At 37.8% G+C, this 23,825-nt stretch overlaps 1 protein-coding gene across 7 annotated transcripts in view; it reads left to right on the forward strand.

The window, feature by feature from the left end:
• LCORL (ligand dependent nuclear receptor corepressor like) overlaps positions 1-23,825 on the forward strand; it is an 83,233-nt gene that overhangs the window by 1,759 nt on the left and 57,649 nt on the right. The window lies entirely within an intron of this gene.

Raw genomic sequence — 23,825 nt, forward strand, 5'->3', positions numbered from 1 at the left:
GTCATTGCATACTGCCAGATGTATTTGGGAAACTGCACAGCACAACCCACACTGAGAAGGAGTGTAAAGAAATACCAAAGGTTGAGCCCTCTGCTGGGCAGATCTCCTGGGTTAAGGGAACTTCTTCAGAGTTGCCTTTTGGGTTGCTATCGGAGACTGAAATATTATAGTTCATGACTTAAACATTTTCATGAAGGACTTTTGCCTGTTATAGCAAAACTGTATTACGAAAGCTGCAGAGAAGGCTACTACACCGTGAATGGGGCTCTGACTGAGACCCTGGACTGCACTCTGATCCTGTCACTGAGAATTGCGAAGTGCAAAACTGTCACATAATTACTTACATTTTACACTGATTGCACTGTGGTGGTGCTTCACATTCAGCTTTCTCTTATTTGGAATAAAAGTTTAGGGTATGATTTCTTTGTATGTTCATGATGTAAAATTCAGTTACTAGAAAGGAGCCCTGAAATTGTTAGCAACTTCTAAGGAGAAGGGACATAGGTTATGGTTTAATAGTTAGTCAAGAGCTATCTCGGTTAAGAACTGTTACCTGGCATGCCTGTTGAGCAGCCCTTATCAGAGAGAGAGTGTAAACAAAGTGTCAAGAAAGTGAGTAGTCAGGATAATGGAGGCAGAGTACGCTTAACAGGTTTGGGCTGGGGATTTTTTTGTGTGTGGGTTTTTTTTCCCTTTACTCCTTTGAAATTCTGTTGCATTAAGTTCTGTAAAATAATCTCCTACAATAGCTCAAAATAACTTCTAAAGTAAAAATGGTTCATTGTTCTCACTTGCCAAAGTATTCCTAAGGATTTGAAGAGTCTAACAAGGTTAGTATTAACTGGAAGGTCTGAACAATGGCTGGGTTGATTGCTGAAATGGCAACATGGTGGAAGAAGGAGTGGTGAGTATGACGGATTTGGCACTCTTCTCAAGAATCATGTGCTTGTAGTAAAGGAAGAAAAACAGTATGGTAAGGCGGTAGTCCCCCAGTTCTTGAACTAGCATACTGTAAATCCTAACAAACAAAAAACCTGCCACCACCAACAGATTGCTCTACCCTTAAAATTCTTCAAAATGAAAAAAAAATATTGAAAGGTGATATGGTTCTGTGGACTACTATCTTTCGTGAGGCATTATATTCAGAGAACAGAGTAAGAAAGCACAGACTCCTTTAACAATGTTTCTGCTAAACTTTTTGGATGAGCAACTTTATTTTGATGTTTTGTGTCATTTACTGTATCAATACTAAATTTGGTATTGGCATTTCTGTAGTATAATTAATTGAGCACTTTGAAATAATTTCTCTGTCAAGGATTCCTCGTCTACTTTCTTTATAGAAGTGGTAAACTGAACAAGAGATAACACCTCCAAGACAGTGACAGGCTCAGGGTGGACAGTGTTCATATTTACAACAGTGAGACTGAAATAATATTCACTGGAGGGCTAATGATGGTTAGGGGCCTGTGCTCAAAGGGCTGAGTTGCCAGATTGTTCATTGGTCAAAACCTGGTTGCAGACTTAACTCTAAAACCCATGCATACATGTAAAAGCTTGGGTTTTGCCAGCCTAATATGTTAACTTGTGATCTGTGGAATATGATTTAAAGTCTTGTGTTAAAATACTCAAACACTAAGAGAATTTGAAAAGAAAAACAGTGAGAAACTTTCACTGACATTACTGAAAGTTTATTTGGTATCTAAACATCCTTGAAGGTACAAAAGACTCCACATGGTAAATGAATGGAATATATTAACAGAAATTTGAAATAGGTGTTCAGTACAAAATGTCTGTTCAGGTGGAAATCTTTGTGTGTGTTATGTTGAGCACTAACATTCCTAAAATGCTTAGGCTTGTGCTTATTGGATGCTCCTAACTCTTGCATGACTCAATCAGAGTTCAAAACTAGATGCTCTTAAAAGGCATCTGGAGGTCTCAATTCTGTTGGTGTCCTTACAGCTGTGTAGTACATGCTAACAAATACTGCGCATAGCAGTGCTCACTGGTATGTTTTGTCCTAGGTACAGTCTTTGTGACATAATTAACACAAAATACCCTAATTCTAAATTGTGTATTTATAGAAAAGTGACAGAAAGCTCAGAGTTGAAGTACCTGACTTAGCCAATAACCGAGTTCTGTGGTGGTTTAAATTGCAAGGTATTTTATAGAGGTGAATATCAGAAGGGTTAAAAATTGCTCTCTGGTGCTCTTTGATTAAAACTCTGTAATGTGAATTGATTAATTCTATTCCATCAGATTGAGAGGCTTTGACACTATGGAGCTATAAGTCTAGCTTTGTGATCAGCCTTAAGAAACAGGATTTTTGCAGGTTTCTTCAAGCAGTAATTGATCCCACTGCCCGATTTCATTTGAACTTCATAGATAGAGTGTTGGCAAGTACTTTGAGTTCCCATTACTTTCATGAATAGGCACTGAGTAGAAACCAAGTAGTTGCTGGGATGCAAGAAAGCTTCAAGCACAAGGTCAGGCTTTTTGCTATGTTATCACAGTAACCTGTGGGTGAGGTTTGGAGCAGTAACATGAGGCTTTTTAATGGAAAGTGCCAGGTAGCTCCAACCATGGATGTTGGAATCTTGCTAGGACCCTGCCGTGTGTTGTGAAAATGTAACAGTGTCTAAGTAAAACTTTCATTTTCAGTGAAAGATTAAAATATTATTGCTACTTTTTCAAAAAGAAATACATTGCTATTTGGGGGAAGGGCAGAAGTTTTACTGTTCCTCTGCTGCAGCTCAAGGGCACACATTTGACAGGAAATAGCCTTGGTATTGCTTTCTTATGAAAACTGAAATTTGATCAAAGTGAAAATCCATTTTTGTATGCTTGTGAAATCTAGCATACAAATACTCTTTTACTCTTGTTACATTTTTTCAGACTTTTTTCCTTCAAAACTAGGGTACGGTAGTGTATCTAATTCTGTTTTGTTAGATCTAGACTTTCAATTTTTTTTTTTTTAAAGTATTTGAACTTCTGCTCCAGCTTACTATTTTTGAACAAGCTGTCTCAAAACTGCACTTTTCTAGAAGAGGAATTCCACCCCAAACAAAAGATTTATAGCTGCTTCATTTGGTGGCATCCCCACACTTGTACCACTCCTGCATTAAATACCTCGTATCTTTATTCCCACAATATGCAGCAGTGTTCTCACTTTCCATGTGGCTGTAAGTACTTTGCAGCAGGGTTAGTGTCACCTTTTTTTGTAATACTGCCATGATTGTCAGTGATTTTCTATGGTTACCATAGTAGTAGTGGGAAAACCAGTTATTTTACTACACATCTGTAATGTTCTTGTGTATCTACTAGCGATTGCTATGGTTGCTCAGTGCTATGTTACCTGTCAGGCCACTAACAGACTTCATGCAGTAATGACTTCATTATGATACCTGCTTTGAACTCTTGCTTCCTTGGCACTTCAGTGTCTTTAAACAGCCAACAAGTCTGCTGTGGCCATAGTGCCATCATCCAATACAATGGGCAGTAGTACTGGTGTAAGGTGTTCCTGTGGATCTGTTGCGCTTTGAGCTGTGATGTGAAACCCTTGGAGTGATTCCAGTGTGAAGCAGATCAAGGAAGTAGTCTCAGTGTTACTGCAAATGTTGGAAGAAGAACAGGAGTGAAATCTAGATCAGAATCACAGCACAGGTTCACAGGCAGTTTTTGATGTAATGAGGGAAGATGGTATCGTGTGAGGGAAGAGCTCAAACTGGTATTACAGAGTCAAGTGTGCAGTGGGCATTAGCACTGAGCACTTACTGTGAACCGCAGTTTAAGAATGCAATAAAGTGCCATTTTGCATTGTGAAGTCCCATGGAACTGTTACCAGAATGGAGTAATTGCAATTCTGACTGCATGTTCATGCCTCTTGGATGCTTGCATCAGCATTCACTGGACCCCTGTCTGATCTGCTTTAACTCAGTGTCTGGTCAACTGGCCGTTATGCAGTTGGGGATTTGCAAAAGAAAAAAAAGAATTGATGGATGCTGCTGCTAGTACAAGGATAGGAATGGGCTTTTGCAACAGAAGCAGCATGGATGATAGCAGAAAGGAACCACTGGATTGGTTTAGCTGACAGGAATGGAACACAGTCCTAAACATACCATCCCAATTTCCCCTGAACAAAACAGGTTAACAAAAGAGCAAAAATGGTCGGTGTGTGTATATAGGTCATTGGAAGTTGCTGTGGTGTATGTATTGCATTAACTCTTTAGAGTGAAATAAGAGAAAACACGTGGGGTTTATTTTGTGTTGGATATCTTTGTTTCAGATACGTAGTGTTAAATCGGTTTCTTTTCCATATCTTCTCACAATCCATTTCAACTCATCAGCTTTTCTCTCAGAAAGAAGTAATTGCCCACTGCTGTCATGTGTTTTTGAAGGGCTATCTTATGATTGACTCTTGAGAGAAATTTATGTGGTGAGAACAGTACAAGAAAAGTTAGATTAATGACACCCAGAGACTTAGTTGAAAAGGCAGAGTGAGGAAGTCCTGTGTATTTAGCAGTAGATGCAGTACTACTTCACTGATCCGTTGTGAACCTGCAATTGTAAGGATCTATGGAGCATAATTTTTATGAAAGACAAAACTGTACCTGCTACATAGACTAATCCATGGATTGTGTGGGATACAAGCAGTGCTTGCTTTGAGTTTTTTGCAGTTGGAACAGAAATGTGTTGCTGGGCATGCCAGTAGATATGCATATCTTCAGTAGTGTTGATAAAACCTGTGATTGTTTTTGGTGCTCCCTACGTCTAGATGTATGTGGAAGCAGTTCAATTTTTAAGTGTTCCAGGAACTACTGTAATCTTTGTCAGTGTTTCTAGGCATAGCTTGGACTTTCCTAATGTATGTTCTTATAAGGTAGCTGTTTACTTTTTATGTGGCTGATAGAGAGCTGAGAAATTTAAACTCTGATAGTCTTTCTACATTATAGGCACTGAGAATTTCCTAAGCTGGGACTTGTGTAAACCAAAACCATGGAGTGCAAATAAAGTCACTGCAACTCCCTCTCATTTCTTCCCTTGATTTGGCATTTAGTAACTGTGCTCTAATGCTTGAGGTTGGTAACTTTCAGGGGATTTTTTTGTTGTTGTTGATGCATAACACGGTATTATTGTTTTTCTTTCTAAACTGACTGTACCTACCTTCATGATTTATGTTGACTGGTATGAGCATTCATTTATTAAACAGTTCAACAAACTAGACTGTAAAACTAATCTAACTTAACACTAACCTAGAAAACGGGACGGGAGACGTGGCAGGAGGAAGAAGAGGAAAGAGAAGGTCAGATCTAGCTGAACTTGGATCACTTTTCTAATCAGGTTTACAATGTATCTGTTTTTTCTCCTGAGTCAAGTGTAAGTAGCTTTACTGGGGAGGACAACGCTTCTGATTTTTAGCAACTGTTTATTTTAGCAACATCTTTGGGGGTTTGAAGTGAGCTGGAAACTACGTTGGCTGAAGAATGTCGTAACCAATGAGACTGTTGATGAGAGAGAATACAGTACCACTAACAATACGATCTTTCCACTTGTTCTCCCTTTATAGTAGAACTTGTCTGGTGTAACAGTGAACTGCCCTTCTGTTTTAAGTTAGTCTTGGAGGCTTACTGTAAGTTTTTTTGTTGTTGTTGCTCTGGGTTGGTTTTCTGTTAGTTGAGTCTCCTGAACTGTCTTGCTATGTAAGGGAAATAACAATAGGAATGTGTTATGCTGATCAATTTGTCCAATCAGTGTATGCTGTTGAGGAGCTGTATTCCAGCTACTAGCAGATAGCTAGGGCTTGTACTGCCTACAGCTAAAATGGGAAAAATTAGTACCACTTTTCCTTTTCCACCCTTGCTTTTTTTATTTTTCAGCTATATTATATGGGTGCTTTGAGCAGACAGTTACAATGGATCCCTTTTTCTTGAATATGACTCAAGTATCAGGGTTTCAAACAAAGTTGTTATTCTAACCTTTAGAGTTCAGTGTGTTTATGTAGAGTGTAGAGGTCAGGCAGAGCTTTATAGACTTCACTAACTTAAAATTCTTTGTCCCAGTTAGAACCACTGTCTTTTATATTATTCTTGAACCTTGCTCTCTTGAATGTGCTTGGTGGGAACTTTGATAAGATAGGTTGGAACATTAATAGAGGTTGGAACAAAACTGGATTGGTGTGATTCTCATGTATAGTATCAAACTTCTGAAAAGATGACATTCTAAATTCAGCTACCATACTTTAGGAAAAAAACCACAGAACACAAAACCAAACAAAACCGAAATCAGACACAACCTTGTTTGGGGGTATAAACTTATGTGGTACATCTCTTCTTTTTCCACTGCTAATCTACCACTTTATCCTTCCATTCACTAAAGGCATAAAGGAGCCAGGAAAAAGGGAGGGGAGAGTAGGGAAGATGGATGGTAGTGGCTCATCTGTTTGAGTGTGTAAGGGCGCAGGAGATGTATTGCAAAGAGCAGAGAACTCTGAATCTGCAGAAATGCACTGAGCTGTGGAGGCTGAATTCCTTTTTATGGGGCATGGTCAGCAGCATGTCACTCTGCAGATCAAAGAGCCACGTGTCAGGTGGGTGGTTTTTTTGTTTCCACTTCTGGCATGGTCCAGGTTCCTGTGTAGTATCTTGAGAAGCTGGATTAACCCCTTCTTAGATAAACATCCTATTCTTGGCAAAATTCTTCTAGCATCTCAGCTACTGCTCTTGTGTTTCGTTCTCAGCATCCATCCAGGCTTGTATTTCCATAACAGCATGTATTGCAAGAGTGTGAGTTGGGTAAATGTCACTAGATGTGATTGGTTTTTTATTTTGTTTTTAAGTTTGTTGGTAAATGAGAGCTCACTGAATTTGTGACCTCTTTAACTATGTTCCTCCCTTTCAGTTTCTAACTTAGTAGAGTCCTGACATCCAGTTATGAGATATCCTAGCTTTTGTGGCACCTGGGGTTTGATTACTCATGTTCAAAGTGCTGTTCAGTGGGAAAAATTACTGGTTTTCAGTGTGTTTTATTGTAAAATGTTGCTAGTTTATTTTAAAAATGCTTCATTTTCAGATTTTAAGTATTTATCTTCTCCTTCCACAGTTCCCAGCTTCTTCAAATCATCTTAATTAAAGGCTAGTTAGTTTCACACGTGAATAATAGTTCTCATTGTCATAATTCGACTTTCATGGAATTTTCTAGAATATTTAGCTTTATAAGCTAACTTTAGTGCATTTCTAGTCTGCTGATGCACTAATAAGTCAGAGGGCAGTGTGATTAATCTAGGGTTGAATATGTTCCTGCTTTTCATAACTGTTGTCAAAAAGCTTTGTATATCTTATTTAAAAGTTTTATTTTCCATTCTAAAAGCACTACACCATTTAGTAATGCCAGGTAGAAATACTAGTGGTGTAAAACTGGTGGACATCTTTTGATTAACAATGAATTAGTATTGCCATATATAATGTAGATTATAGAAGACTGCTTTAAAGGAGCCCTGCTTGTGATTGCAGCTGGCAGTTTGGCTCACAGAACAGAGTGTGCCACAGCAAGGTCCAGCTAAATGTGAAGATCTGACTTCACCTAAGTGTAGCTATTAAGCCCCCTAATCTGAAAATGGGGGAGGATTATCAAATGGCTACTGTTTTGTGACCTTACTTCAGATGTAGGTCATTCTGGTGTTAGTCACTGATGAGGGGGAAAAAAAATAGAATCTGTTTGAGTTTTACTGCTGACTTAAACTGTTCTGTGTATGAGCTTGAGTCCTAGCTGTGACAAACTGTTTCAAAAAATTTCAAAAATTATTCAAAATAATGCAGTGATTGTGGAGTTACCTGTGATTCTGGTATATGCTCCTTCAAATTTTTTATTCTTCCTGGACTGTCTCTATCTTTCTCTCCATCCTTCAACTTTCATGAGTAGTATTTAACTGACTAAAAACAAAATTGAAAGTGAGACAGTACAATGGCTGTTGGGGAAATACGGTTTATAAACTCATTTTTGCCATTTTGAAAGGTGTCCCTACCCACAGCAGGGGGCTGGAACTAGATAAGCTTTAAGGTCCCAAGTCTTAAAGCCATTCTATGATCCCTATTTACTTGAGAAATTTTACCACCTGTTGTGTGTTCCGCTCTGTTGTGGCTTTTCATGTCAGAGATCTTCCCATGATATTAAGAGAGTTTTAAAGCTTTCCTAAATGAAGTCCTGCCACACCTCTTTCTGTTGATGGCTAAATCTGAGGAATTGTTCAATTATAGTTGTCCTGTGATCTGTCAGGAAGTGAGATCCTTTGGTCAAAGTAATTTCAACTGTGCAGCTCTTATTGGATTCTTTACTTGTTTACAGGTGTGTTCCTGTCCGTCATTTAATTAGATGTGAAATGAAATGTCATTTTTTTATCTTTGAGGCCTACATCATACTCTCTGCTGATGCAACGAGTCCGAACTTCAGGTGTACTTGTATGCTTCTTTTAATTGTTGGTTAAATGTATTTAGCAAGGTAAAACTTTCTTGTAAGGAAATTGTCTTCTTGAGGCTGGACCATCTTCTTCAGCATTGCTTGTTCTTGTCTTCCTTCTTTTTTGTCAGTTCTCTGCCTGTTTTACATGCACAACTCCCCACAGGCTTGACAAAGTTTTGTCTTGAGATGCCAATTTGTGTTCAAATTGGTTAAACTGTGACAGCACATCTGTCCTAACTCTAACTGATGTATATGCCATAAGCACTTAATACCAGTCTGCTATAATGGTGTCCAAAAACGTGCACTCCTATTTCATGTCACCATTCCCTCGCAGCTATCTAAGGACCTCAGAAATGTGAGGTAGCTCTTGATTTTTGGGCTTTCTCTTTTTTCTTATGTGCCTTACTGCAGTTTGCTTTAATCCCTTACTGCTTTTTAAACAGCAACAACAAACCCTTCCTTAAACTGATACTGGCCTTGCTTTTGAAACGCCAGATGTTATACCTTCTCAGAAAGAATTTCTTCAACAAGACCATCAGACTGGTTAGGATATATTGGAAAGTACCTTTATTTCCCATCTGCATCCTTGTCAAAGTCTACTGACTCCTGAACAAATGGGTTTTAGCCTAGTGAAATAGGATTTAATAAGAAATGGTCCATTTGGAACCTGTGGTGTTGGTTCTTGTCTTGAAATGTTGAAAGTGCCCAGAGGGCTCTGAGTTTAGTGCTGATGTGAAAAACTGCACTTCAGCACCGACCCTAGATCAACTTTTATACATACCCCTCAGAAGAAATGGTGGATGAGTCCTGGATACTTAGTACCTTGGTATGTCACTTGTACAGAACAGAGTGTTTTCTTAAAGCTAGAGCTTCTCTGCAAAACATAAAGAGTTTCTTTACTGGAGAATTCACATCAGAGATAAACTGCATAGTAAATCCTAAAATACCAGAGTTTCTGAGGAAGGATTTGTCTGTAAAGCAGTCATGTCTAAATTACTGTTGTCATCTCTGGCAAGCACTCTTTGTCCCACAAACCTTCAAAGGATGAACTGAAAATTTAATACATCATGGATTTCTCATTTAGGTAGTCAATGCTTTCTGCAGTTACACTGTAGGAGAAAAAGCTGTGAGAGAAGCACTCTGTAGTGTGACCTGAGGAAACTTGCATGATGAGTTTAGGTTATCGAAGTCTGTGATATTACTTGCTGCATGTGTCTGTTAATTGGTGACTTTAGGAATACTTGTCCAGTGGTTCAGGAAGGGGTTTTGCTGGCCCATACCTGGCTTTATAAGGCCTTTACTCCAGGTTATTACATACAGTAGTAGTTTGATGGCTACTACTTGATGTAACTTGAAGTAATTTCCTGCTCTTTCATATTGTCTGAGGAGATCCTGACATCTTTTTGGACTGAGGAATCACATCACTTGCCTTGTCTGCCTCATTTAGCCACCAGCATCATAAACTACAGAGCCAAAACAGCCTCTTCTGCAGTTGTCTGTGGGAGTACTTAACTTGGTAGTGATTTGGATGGTGTATTTGAAGAGCTTTTAACTCTCCTTTGCTCTGTGTGGTGCTGCACTTCTCCACCTGCCCTTAACTGACCTGATTAAGTGGCATTCAGGCCAGTTGCAAACTGGATACTCGACAGCTTCATGTGTTCTGCATCTCAAGTGGCAGCCAGGCATTTTATCCTCTTTCGTTCTCAACCTTTCTGATAAGTAATAAATGCTGTTTTGCTCTTTGTGTGAGAGATATGAGTGATCTTGACCTATGAGACTGATTTGAGAAATTTGGTACCAGATAAGTAACTTTATACAAAGTTTTCCAGAATGCTGAAACTGAGATTTATGTGGTTCCTGTAGAAGTTTCCCTCTTGCTGGAAATACAGACTGTAATCACACCTTTCATTTAAGAAATACTATAAATGTATTCTTGACCTTGCAATTTACTTGGCTTCTCTAAGTGGTTGCAGTTGTCTTTCCAAATTGTTTCATTAAGAGGGAAAAGTACTCTACTTATAGATCAGCTCAAAGTACTGAAGTTTCCTATTTTGTCTTGCATGAGACTTACGGGAAGCAATGGGTTTTGACTCTCTTGGGTCAAACAAACTCACTAAACTGTGAATGGAATAATGAACTCTGCTAAAGATTCTACCTTTTCTATTTATCTTATAATTTATGGTTCTTATGGAGAAAAAGAAGTGAACCCCAAAACAACTGATTCAAATACTTTTTTTTTTAGCTGCTTGATCTTAGTGCAGAATTTGTGCTGAATTGTTTAAGGGGTAAAACAGGGGCATCAGCTTTTTTCTTTTTTTGCATTGTATTAAGTGAAGAGGTATCTCTTTGCTTTTAAAGCAGACTAACAAATTTAGAAGTGAGAATCACTGTCTGTGGAAATAATGAATGTTTGCTTTTGCTGAGGAAGAGACAGTGCTGGAATACAGAAGGAACAGAGTGTTTCTGAGTCAGGGGAGGTACTGTTTAAACCCGTCTGCCTTGTGTAAGAGCTTTTGTCTGTTCCCCACATGATTCAGGTATTCAGAATCTTGCCCCTAGGTACTTAAAAAATGTATCTGGTTTTCCTTTGTGGTGTTCTACTCCCTGCTCCCCAACTGAGGTTGGACAGTTGTTAGTGATGTGAGCTTTGTAGAGTCAAATCAGAAATTCAACTGTTAGAAAAATCTTCCAGTAAATTCTCAGATCTAGTCTATGGTTGAATTTGAGTGCTATATGAATTATGTTCCACTGCAGATAGGTTCAAGTCCCGCACTTTGAAGCTTACCATTTTTACTTTATCTTGTGCCATTTAATGATTGGGAGGAAGTTTATCAAAAGTGTTTACAGATGCATTCTAATTGCTTTAAAAAAAACTAGACAAAAAGAAACCCAAACACACCTGCTTAATCTTTGAATTGTGTCAAATATTAGATGCAAATCCCAGAGACTGACTTTTTCCTATTCTCTTCTTATGTGACACCTTTTATCTGATGAGAGTGCCTAATGTGAAGCTAAAATTTGAGTTTAAAGTATTTGTTTCTATATTTCTGCTTTTCTAATCTCCATGGGGAAATGAAGGGATTCAGCCTTCTTAATCAAAACTTAAACAATTGGAAACTTTTGTCTGTTCATTTCAGTATATTCTGCACGTTCAACAGATGTTGACTTAAACGATGCAGATTCCAGGTTGGTTGTCCATGGCCTGTAAGCTGGGATACCCCACCTACCTGCCTTGAGCAATGTCATCTTTTCTTTTATTCACTGAGCATGTTTGAGAACTGGTTTGAAATCACTGTTTAGCTGACTTCTTTCAATCTAACTGGAGCATCTGAGCCACTTGCGATTTTAACCTTGAGTACCAGAAAATATCTTTTAGAGGAAATAGGCATAGTTAAAAATTTTTATTTGAAGTGAAGTTTTTAAATAGATAAAAGTCTATTTCTTGTTAACATGTTGCTAGCTCTAAATTTTGTCTAATTTGCAAAGCCACATTCTGGCTGGATTAAAAAATGATGGCTGTTAGAGGAGCTTTTGGGGGGTTTTGTCGATCTGTTTTTTTAAAACTAGGTATTTGTAAAAATAAGCTGTAAATTAAAAGGTGAAAATACATGGTGTAGATATTATAAAATGCAGAAAAAGTAATTAACTACTGTTAAAAAGGTATGTTCCACTCATTTCATGCTAACATTTTGGTATTTCTAGGATTATTGAAATGTTCTTTAATAATCTGGTTTCAGCATTTGTGTTAATGATATGTTTGAAAATAAATATTTTGAAGAATGCAACACTGAGATTTATAGAGTTGATAGTTCACTTAATATTTTATAGTTTGGTATCTTGATACAAGATGCCTTCTGGAGCTTCAGCAGGTGAGAAAAGCATCAATTGATTTCAGTGGAGTCTAGTTGTAGGATTTCAGTCAATTTCAAACTTTTTAAATAATAAAAATCAATAGTTTCTCAATCACAAATAGTTCCTGAATAGGAGGAAGATGGATCTGCTGGGACAGAAGAACGACTTTTCTCCAGTTCATAATTTCAAAGCTGTTTGTGGGGAATAGGTTTTTTGAGTGACACAGAAATTATGGTTGAAAAGAAACCTGAAAATTCCTTTGAAACTGATTCTCTTCTGAAATTCCTCTTCCTTGTAAAACTTAGTGTCAGGCATCAGTTTCATGGAATGCTCTGAAGGCTTGTAACTTCTTTCGCTTGCAGTAGACACATAGTGTAATACAGAATCCTAAACTTCAGTTTCTCAAAAGCCCATCAGGCTAGGAATGGGTTTTTTTGTTTGGTTTTTTTTTTTTGGTTTTTTGTTTTTTTTTGGCTCAGTGAACTGGTGTTTTCTGGTAACTGTTTTTTTCCTAACAGTTTTTCTTAGCAGAAAGCCCAATGTTCTTTGATTCTGATAATCCAGGAAGTGTGCAAGACCTGTTTATTTGTTAGTTGACTCCTAGATTTTCTCCCAGATGCTGGTTCGCTGTGTGATACTGCATAATAGTAAAACAATGTTGTGACCTATTCATTGTTAAAGACTCACTGTGGACTTGACTTTTCTGTGGTTTAGTGAACATCTGACTAGGCCTTCATGTAGAAAAGAATTTGTCTAACGATTGTAAACTTGTTAGGTAAAATAGCCAAACTTTTTAACCCTCTTGTAAATCTTAAAATGATGATTAAGAAACAATCACATGCTTTAGGCACATGGTTTTCTGAAAGTGACGGTTGTTTCTGTGTCTTACTCTTGGGCATTATTTTCCTCATGTTGTAAAACACTTAAACTGATACCAAATGAGGACGTCATGAGCATTTTTCCAAGCTGGATGTAATCTTATTTTACTGTGACTTCCTCCCTCTGAATTTCCTTCTCTAAGGATACAAGATATAAACTGGTCAAATTATTGCCAGCACTGTTCTGAGTAACAGTTGGTATCTATCTAGCTCTGATGTAGAGACTTGGAAAAAGAAAGGCAGCAGGGTAAGCGTCAGAGTCTGAAGAACCAATTCCATATTTAAATGTCCCAGTGCAGCAGCTGGGATTAGATTACTGTTCAAACAGAGTCTTTAGAGAGAACAGAAATGAAGTTTTAGCAACTGTCACTGGGGTAGCATTTTTTTCTCTCCCTATCCACAGAGCAGTATAGTCACTTCTGAAGTGTCTTCCTTATGCCTTTTAAATCCTGAATAACACAAGTCTCTCAGAATATCTGGCTACTACATTAGAAATTAAATCTACTTTTAATTTTGGCAATGTCTGGAAGGTACAGTAAGAGGTGTCATGTTGAGCTCGCCGGTTTACAAGTCTGCAAAGACACATTGGCATAGAAGATTACTTTGGAGAATGGAGATGCTTCCCTTTCTATTGAACCTCATTTTTCTTGCTGTAATTTATAAATACCTGAACTCAGAGTTGATGCTCATTGCAGTCTTTTTTTAACCTACAAAACTTCCCCCTCCCACCCCCATTGGCTGCCACCCTTTTCTTTAAAACTGTGAACAATTGGGGGGGGAGGCATGACATTTCCTCTTTTTGTTCTGCCTCTGAAGTATGGCCAATATCAGTCTCCCTCTTTGTATTTCGCTTAATGTTTGTAACTGCTTAATGTTATAGCTAGTTCTTTTGATGTACATAATATTTTTCTAAAACTGTATTTCATCACTGTCTTCATCCCTGCAGTAAAGCACAGCATAGAGAGCTGAAACCAAGGTTTTTTATCCTAAGTGAAAAGTAAGCAGTTAAAACTGAAATTGTTCTGTAGTCTCATTTCAAGCTTTGGTCACCCTGTCTTGTTGGCAGCAGCAGTGTCCTCAGCTGCATTAGTTCTTGGAGTCAAGATTTGCAGAGAAGGAAGAGCATCATTTTAGCTATGGTTTGGAATTTGTATTGGAGTCTAAATAGAGGATTTCCTCCCTTTCATTTTGGAATCTCTGGTATGTTGGTTCCTGTTTGCTCAGGGAACTGAATCAATATGGTAAAGAAAATGAGTGTTTTAAGTGAAATGTTTAGAACTTTCTATTATAAGAGAACTTTTTTAGTGCTGTAAACAAGAAATGGCTTCAATCTAGACAACATATTCAACAGAAGCCCCCTCCCTGCTCCATTCCTATGCAAAAGCTGTCCTAAATTAAGTCTCAAGAGTTTTTCCACAAGAAAAATGGGTTGCTTTTTACCTGATAATCTGGCCAACACTTTATCAAATAAAGTATTTTAAGAATAGATATTCTATAGTGACATTACAAACAGGAAACATAAAACGTTTGAATAAAGATATAATAACTTTTGCTTCTGTTGTCATACTTTGTGTCTTGAGTATTCTGTCTAGGAAGTTACTTCATTGTTTTTTGTATAAGTGGCAAAAAGGTGATTGGGTGCTTGATTACTGGTTTGTGTGTTTGTATTTTTGGGGATTTTTTTTCCTTTTTTTTTTTTTTTAGCTCAGTGCTTCAGTTGTTTCATACCAAAGTCAGTCCTTTCCAGATTGTAGTAGTGGATTTAAAAACAAGTATATAAGTAGAACCAAACCAAAACAAGCTACCATCAACAGCAAAAAACCCATGACTTTGAGATTTATGTCAATATATAAACAAGACTAAAATTATTAATCCATCTATGGTTGGGGGGGCAGTGGGCAAAGAGGACAGCTGCTGACCTGTGGAAGGAAGGGAGAGGCAAAAGAAACGACCACAGATGTTAATGCTTAATTTAAGTTTCTCTGTTAAACATACTGCTCCACCTCTATAAAATATTAAAATAACTGTCTTCTCTACAGAATATTCTCCTTTAACAAGTTGTAAGGGAGTTGCTGCTTATATCTTAATGGTGGGAGAAAGGTAACTAGGTATAATTAAAAGATGGATGTAATTATTTTATGTTTTTCCAAAATTCTGAATTAGTGCTACAGAAAGATCATAAAATATTTTCTAAATAATTGAGAGTGGTCTGATACATCAAAGGAAGTTGGTGATGGCTGAGTAATAAACACATATTCTTAAGGGGTTTGAGTTTCTGATGTAATTAATTTTATTTTCCTGTCAGTTGGATGCAAAAAAAAATGCAGAAGTTTGGAGCAGATAACCATTTTTCAGGTAAACCAGTTCTCTTCTGTAGTGGCAAATAATGGTGGACAACAGAGTGCAAGCTGCACCTGGAAAATACAGGTGTGTACTTCAGAAGGCTGTAAGTTAACATGATTAGAAACTAAAAGATGACTGAACACGAGCTCCAAGTAACTGTCCTGTGAAAGGGATAACTTGTAAGAAAGGCAGATGACTTCTTCCTTTTTAAGTAAGCCGAAACAAAGTACTGCTTCCTACTCTTGCACCTGTATTAATGATAAGTAATATTTATTAATAAATATTGAAGCACTATTGAGAGAGAATGAAGAAAAGCAGAAGTTTTTCTTTCAGGGAAACTGCAACAGGTGCTTTGTCTACCTGGGGTACTTTTTAAAAAACCAAAAATTAAAGGGCTGTTCTAGTACTTGATGAAACTAATGAAGCTGAATTCTGTCTGTGGTATGATTGTTTTAATCCAAGGTAGCTGTCTTAGTAATGCAAGCCACTAAACTTCCCCCAGATATACTCCTGTACTGGGCCAAGCTAAATAATGCAGTCATGAAAATGTACAGAATAGGGAGAAGGATAAATGAAGTTTTTTATTTAGATATAGTACTTTTTTGAATTACATGCTGTTTTCAAAAGGAATTGCTTTTCAGGTGAGTGAAACAGGGCAAAGTAACAAGGATAGTGGGGTGAAATCTAAGCCATTTTTCTCATGGTAATGTCAGTTAATGTCAGTGAATTTCAGCTCAGAACTGTGTGTTTGTGTGTTATACCTTGGCATGAAGCTACTGCTACTTAAATAAAAGTGTGTGGGGTGTAGGGGGCAGGTAATGGGGAACGTTGGCCTGTAGGCTGGGGCATAAGCCAGTGTGCAGGATCTGTCTTTTGGTCCTTACTTGTCCAGAATTTCTTTCCAATGTGATTTTAGATTCTGAGACTCCTCATACAAGTTATGTAATAGTCCTCATAGATCAAGAAATACCAACTCAAAATATAGGTTGTATGACTTCAGAATGGAAACAGAATTTATATTACAACTAGATAAGTGTTCAGAGGCAGATGCAGAAACAGGAATTGAACTCTTGAGTTGTTATCAACAACTGGGTTAAGTAATAGTAGCTATTACCACATCAAAAAATAAAAAAAGGTAGTTTAATTTTAATGCTGTGTCTGGCAGTACAGTGCCGAATCTTATTAAATGTAATCTTATTCTTTGGATTTTCCTAATTACATTTTAAAGACCATTTATTAAATTTTGCAGCCTTTTAAGAATTGAAATCAGCAGTTCTGAACCTACTTTCACATTAGTTTTGAACATTAATGGGCTAAACTCCACACTGCTTAAAATGTGCGATTTTTTTTTTTTTCAACTTTTGTTTTTTCTGTTGAGAATATTAAATTCAAAAAACAAGGATACATGAATCTTCCTCGCTGATGCTTGTTGCTTAACAGGATCTTAAATAGGAGTAGGGGTGAGGCCTGATTTTATGTAAGAAGCTAAATAACAAGTGTTTTGGACTTCAGTAAAACGACTTGAACATAATTCAGATGTGACTCTTGGTGTATAGTAAGCCACAAAGTGAAGGGTGATAGAAGTTAACTTTTAGGAACACAGAAGTTGTGAAGATTTTAACATACATTTCTGCTAACTTTCCTAGGTGGGTTAGCACAATTGTGTTTTACAGAGCCTCAAGGTTCTTTTTTTCCTGCAAAGAGTCCAGAGGCCATAGCGCTTAAAGCCAAAAGTCTCATTTCATTGTAGTAAAAATATATGTGCATGCCTTGTCCTTCGAAGCAGTGTGCCAACAGTCTTACCCTGTGCCTAACTGATGATATGCTGGAAAAAAAGGGAGGAAGCAGAACTTAATTGGCATGCACCCAGAGTCTTCCAAATTCCTTAACCCATAGAGGAACTTAGAGAGGATAACAGGACCTCATCTAAAGGGTAACCTTTCACATTAAGATGAAAAATAGACCAGTAACTATGAATCAGATGAGCAATCTTGATAAGCATCTCCCTCTTTCATTTAAATTTTTTTCTATCCCTGTAAGGAGCATTCATCTACTGTTTCTTCTATGCATCCAGAGGTACAAATAAAACAGTCTCTATGGCTTGGAAAAATAGCAAACCAAAAGTGAATTTATTTAGAAGCATTTTCACTTTTATCTTTGAGCAGATGAACTGATAAAAAGCTTGTACTTTCCTAAACTGGAAACAGCTGCAGCAGATCAGAGGAGGGGAGAGCAAGTGTAAGCATAAGGTTTTTTTTAAAGGTGGCTTATTTTGGGGTTATTGGTATGATGACAGTTTGTATTACAGTGTTTTTACTAGGATTTTCCTTTAACGTTGTTGGAGCTTTGTCCCTATTTCAAACACAGTGTCTAACAGCATGGTACCTGGTTACATGGATTCCCAATTATCCTGTTACAAGTGCCTGCATATGCCCCTTGCATTAGTTGTAATTATTATAGTTTGTAGGAGTCTTGTGAGGTACTGCTTGGGATTTACTATTGTTGTGTTCTAGCACTGAGTAAACAACAAATCAAAAGTGCTTTGTGTAAATTTTTTAACTAAAAATGATTAAATTTTAGTAAAATATCCCAAATACAGTAGGCTTAAAAAAAAAAAAAAAAGCTTTGTAGCTAAAGGCCTAGAATTGGATTACTTCTTAAACATAAACAAGAAAAGGGGAAAAGAAAAAAGATTAGTAAAGGAACAAAGAGTCAAAGGGGAAAGGAAATGCATCACTTTTATGAAATGGACTATCAATTAAAAAGAACATACAAATACAGGAGTTAATATGGCCATACACAAGAATAGGGGAATCAAGAAATTAATATGATGCGGAGTGTACCAAACCTATCAAAAACTTTTTAATACAGCCTGTGCATATATTGCTGTTCCCTTTCCCAACAGGAGAGTAAATACTGCTTCCATCTTCAGACCCACCAAGTGTTTCATTTGAAAGCAGTAGTCAGATGTCAGCTTCCATTTATTACATGATATTTATTCTTTTTTTGGCTGTTCTTCTAACACATGGTCTGAGTCATTCATATTTTTGGAAAACATACTTGCAGTCTCCCCTCACTTAGAGGATGTGGGGAGGGAAGGAGGAGATGGGCAGTTTGAGAAGGTGATGAGTTCAACTCCGAGGCTAAAGTAATTATTTTCTCTCAGAAACATTATGGAGATAAAAGCTTTTGGAAAAACAATACCCAATGTATATCTGTACCTGTCTGACCTCAATTTATATTGTATAACTGTTCAATTACTATATCTTTCCAAAATTAACCTAGACCAACTTTGCATTAAAATTTCTGTAAATCTTCACCTCATAATTTTCTCTAGGCTTAGTGCAACATAGGCTATCTATTGCTTCCAGGGTGACAGGGACCATGTGGCTATTTACGAGATTCTGAATAGAAGAGGCTTTTATAATGGACAGCCATGCTGCTGCTGGTGAGGAGTAGGATGAAGAAAAGGTATATCTGGTCATGAGTCCTTGTACATTCCTGGAGTACCTCTAAGTGTGTATAAGGCATGCTGTGTTGGAAGCTTCCATGGACTGTATCCATTTAATTATTACACTTTTTATTCATGACAAAGAATTTTACAGCCTGCACTGTTCATATGTAGCAGCTCTCTAATGTGTAGATTGGCTTTAAGATGTCTCAGACACTAAGTAGTTTACAGTGATAAAACATTACGGAAAACTTTATGATTTAAGTTTTGTGAGCAGCTGAAAGGTACCTTCTCTTTAAGAAGATTTAAATAAAAAGTTGTGAAGACAGTCTAAAGACTTCCTTTGGACCTAATAATCCTGGTTTAAATCTGAGTAAACTTGTAGAGACTCTTAAAATAGCATAGGAATTCACAAAGTATAATTTTAATTGTGCAGTAATTGCTCTTCACCTTGCAATTTCTTTGACTTATAAAACAGTAGGATAACTCAATATAAACCTTGCCATAGACCCTTGGCCCGTATAAGACTTTCTGGTTTAGACAAGACAGTACAGCATCCTACTTCTAGTTCCACTGCGCTCCCCCCATCTTGAGGGAGGGATGTAAATCAGTGACTGCTAAGCCCACAGAAAATTACTCAGCTACTTAAGTTCCTCACTTTCCTTGGGATCTTGCATTCTATCTCATGGCTACTGTGGCCCAGACCACTGTTAACTGTCACATCACTGATTAACTCTTTCTTAATGATAAGTAGCAGCTAGATAGTGACTCCTCTATTGAGCTTGTCCACCACCTCAGGCAGGTCTGTCCTCCAGACACCACAGAATCTCCTGGGTTGCTTGTGCACTGGCATGTTGCATTTCTAGCATGTGTCTTGGTGATTGTGCAGCCTTTTTTCTCTTCCTTCTTTTTTTCTCTTCCTGGTGGTGGTGGTTTTTTGGGTTGGGGTTTTTTTTTTTTTTGAAAACTTCATCTACTAACCCTTGATTGGCAGTCTGTATAGTCTGTAACAGATGTTCACTATGATGTTCACCTGGTTGAATCCTGACTTGTAGATTTTCAACTGTCCTGTAGCCCATTCCACACTAAGGCTCCATTTGTTAAAGTTAAAAATCTAAGCACTGTCCTTGACTTTTTCACTTCCCCTTTCTTAAAAGCCAGTATCCATCCAGTGCAGTTGTGCAGTTGTGTGAACTCTCACCAGTAAGATTGCTACGTGCTCTGGTTTATAATCCCTGGTGCTTGCTTCCTGTGCTGAATGCATTCATATACAGCTGCTTAAGGTGTGTCCCTGCTTATGCCACTTGTTCGGGGGGACTGTAAGGTCCTTGTGTGCATTTACCCTCTCTGCCATTCTCTTCCTTTCTAGGCTTCAGTCTCCACTTTCCTGACAAAGCTAGTTTGAAGAGCTCATTGTGAGGCAAGCCCATTGGCAGAGATGATTTGCATTACCAAATAGATCCTGTCTTTCTCAAGCACTCTGTTTCTCAAAGGATCTTAATGTTGTAAGAGCTGATGTCCTGCCTGCAGCCATGTAGTCAGATGTTGATCCCACAGGATGTTTGTTTGCCCTAGGAAAGCCTTCGCCCTGGATCAGCACCTGGGCTCTGTTATTTGTTACATTGACACATGGTGTCGTTCACCATTGCCGCTGTGCTCCTGTAGTTAGCTCTGGTCTGCTGAAGATCACTTTTGGCAGCATCGTTGTGGCCAGGTAGGTGCACAGTAGATGATATTTACAATGGCCAGATGAGCCCTAAGAGTTTCACTGCAACATTCTGGGTTTGGGGCAGAGGCAAACAGCTGAACTTTTAAGACAGCCAGTCTAGCTGCTGGAGAGAAGCCCCATGGGAGTCTGCAATTACTGTCACCTGTTGCTTCCTTTTGGTGGCCTTGTCTGTGACCCATGGGTCAGGCTTATATGCCAAACCTGATAGATCTTGTTTCTGGGCTGTATGCCTTTTTGGTACCCGAATAGCTACCGATGGAAAAAGAGAGCCCCCCCTTCCTGTTGCTGGAGGTCACGGCTTCAGCCTCCCTGCTCATGGGAGTTCCTGTCCCATCCCAGCCCTGAGTGCCAAAAGCAGTAGAGTTGGTGGGGAAAGGCGGGAGGGAGGGAGAGTTAATATGGGAAAAAAACCCTGTTCACAACTTTATTCAGAAATGCCAAATCTGGAAACTTGTAACTGTGTTAAGAGACTAGCTGAATCACAAATTTCTACTTATGAAGACAGTTAGAGGAACCCATCTTTGATTTTAAAGGGTGTCAGGTAATAAAGAAAGCTGATTCTTTCTACATGAAGATAGATAAATTTATTAGAGAAATAAGGAGTTTGACAGATCAGGGTATTGCAAGTTATTAGAGCCAAGTGTTGCTTTGCAGTTTGGAGCTAGAAAGTGTCAGATCTTGAGTAACAGTTTCAAAAGGCAGTTTGGAATCAAAGAGGCAATCAACCACCAAGAGACAGAAAATTCTGTAAAATTATTTTAAAGCAGAGTTTTTCTATTAGTGAATCATAAAAAATATAAGCAAAGTGTATTTCTGACTGGTTTCTGTAGACACTTCAGGTTCTGGAGAGTTCCAAAGCTGCTACTACTGTTTGCTTAAGCATACTGACTCAAGAAGAAAAGCAAAGGTTTATTGAACTGCTTGTGTCTAGATGGTTACATTTTAGGAATCAGTGCCAGCATTCATTCGTCAGTACTAGTAACTAAGATACATCTTCATGTTTAGGTTAAACTAAAATTGTATCAATTCTGCTGAGAGGCAGCAAAAGTACTTTGTGGAGCCTGGAAGTAACACAAGTGCTTTCTGGGAAAATTTTAGCATAAGGTCTGAAAAAAGATTCTCTTGATGTTCATAGGTTGTACAAGTAAGTGTTCTTTTAAAAGAAAGTATCCAGTATCCAAAGGTGAGGAAGCAAATGATCGTGCAGGCTAAGTCTGTTGGCTCTTTGGAGCCGTTCTGTAAGACTTGGAAGAGAAACAACTCTTTGGATGGGTAGGATGGAACTAAGTTTGGTGAATTAGCAAAGAAGCAGGCTGGTGTGTCCTTTCCTCAGGGTAAGGAAAAAAAAACCAACAAAAAAATCCAACAACCCCCAGTGTGCTAATTGCCGTCTTTAATACAAGCTGTATGGAAGTCTGTTTGGAGATTGCATTGTTCCTTAACAAACTGCTGCTTCACAGAGCTGGGGTTTCTGTGCTCATGGTTTTGCATAGGCAGGAGCAGGTAGTAGGGCAGGCAGATACGGACAAAAGTAAAGGCAGAAACAAGTAACACCCTCCACGGGGTGGAAAGGGTGGTAGATGTCCAAAGACCAAGGAGGTTTTGGGTGCTGGCTAGGACAGTAAATAATCTTCCTGTTGTTTGATTGACAAAGTCTTGCGAAGTACGAGTTGATGTTTGCTCTTCTGAAATAAGCGGAGTTGTCTCCAAGATCTGCTTCATTCATTTCTTTACCCAGTGACAGTAACTTGCCAGAACCTAACCAGCTGCTGACCTAAAATGGCTCACAGTCTGTAACATTAGTGGTCATAGCAATACACATGGTGTGTTCTGTATTTCCGGTCTGTTGTGTTTGGAGAATTGCTGTCTTAACTTCAGGCTTCATCTCTTGCTTTTTTTGTCTGTAACCCTTTGAAGCCAGAAGAACAGGGAATTTGTGCAATGCTAATATGATGTGAATTTACATTACATTGAATCTAAGAGTCACTGGATGATGCTTTAAGGTAAATTTTAGTGTGTGCCTGGGCCTTGGGCTTTTTGCTTTCTAGTTCTTGTAGACTGTTTAAAAGATATGTGTATATCTATTTGTGAGAGGACAGTGCTTTTGTCATTTAATTTGTGTCATCTCATAATACTATATTTATTACAAAGAAAAGTGGAAGATAAAATCCGTATAGCTCAAGATACAAAGGTATAAATCCATTTATAGTTAAAATAGCAGATTTGTCGAGATTATAATTGATTCGCAATATAGTCCATATACTAAAATTACTTTGCAATGCAAATTATAAAAAAACTGACCTGTCAAACTAAACAGCTCCTATGTGTTAAGATAGCTTCCCTTGTCTGCTTTAAATATGGTACATATTTATTCTTCCTTATACTAGTACACATACAATCTAAACCAAAAAGTAGATACAGTCTTTGGTGAGAGAACAGGATGTTGTGTTGTCTTAAAAGACATCACATGATGAGCAAATTTTGTGATTCTGAATGTTCTTTGTTGATGGCAGTTGTTTCCTGAAGATTTTGGTATCTTTTTTGTGGTGTGATGATAAAATAGTCTTGCAAAGTTCTGGTCTAGCAAAATAGCTACAGACAGGCCTTTAGTATAAAGAATGAGAACCTTCAAATGCTGCTTTGAATTATCCTCTTATTTTCAAGTAAGCTTATTATTTGAAAGGAGAAAGGGGGGAACTTGGAAGCTGTTTCTATATTGAACAAAACTTCTGTTATATTGGTGCTGTAAATTCTTACCATATTTCATCAGTTGTCATGCATTTTTTTGTGGGTTTGGGTTTTTTTAAAAATTTATTTATTTATTTATTTATTTTTCAATCCTTTTATTTGCTCTGTGTCTCATCTGCCTTATTGAAATATGTGATTTTTACCAAATACCTAAACAGACTAGCTGGTAAATCTGTAAAATAATTGGATTTATCTAATCCTTAGTTTTAAAACGTTTTTGTACGGATACAAAGGACTAGAGAGCACTGTCATGGTATCAGAAACAAAAGAAGCTTGCTTTTTTCTATTCGTAGAAATATTAGCCTGCTCAGATTATGTTGTTTCAGGAGATCTTAAATGAGAAGTTTCTGATCTTGAAGTTTTCATTTATTTT

The sequence above is a fragment of the Corvus kubaryi genome, unplaced genomic scaffold, assembly GCF_017639235.1.
Source record: "Corvus kubaryi isolate FWS band 111438036 unplaced genomic scaffold, C.kubaryi_AGA036_p1.0 split1-131, whole genome shotgun sequence".
NCBI lineage: Eukaryota > Metazoa > Chordata > Aves > Passeriformes > Corvidae > Corvus > Corvus kubaryi.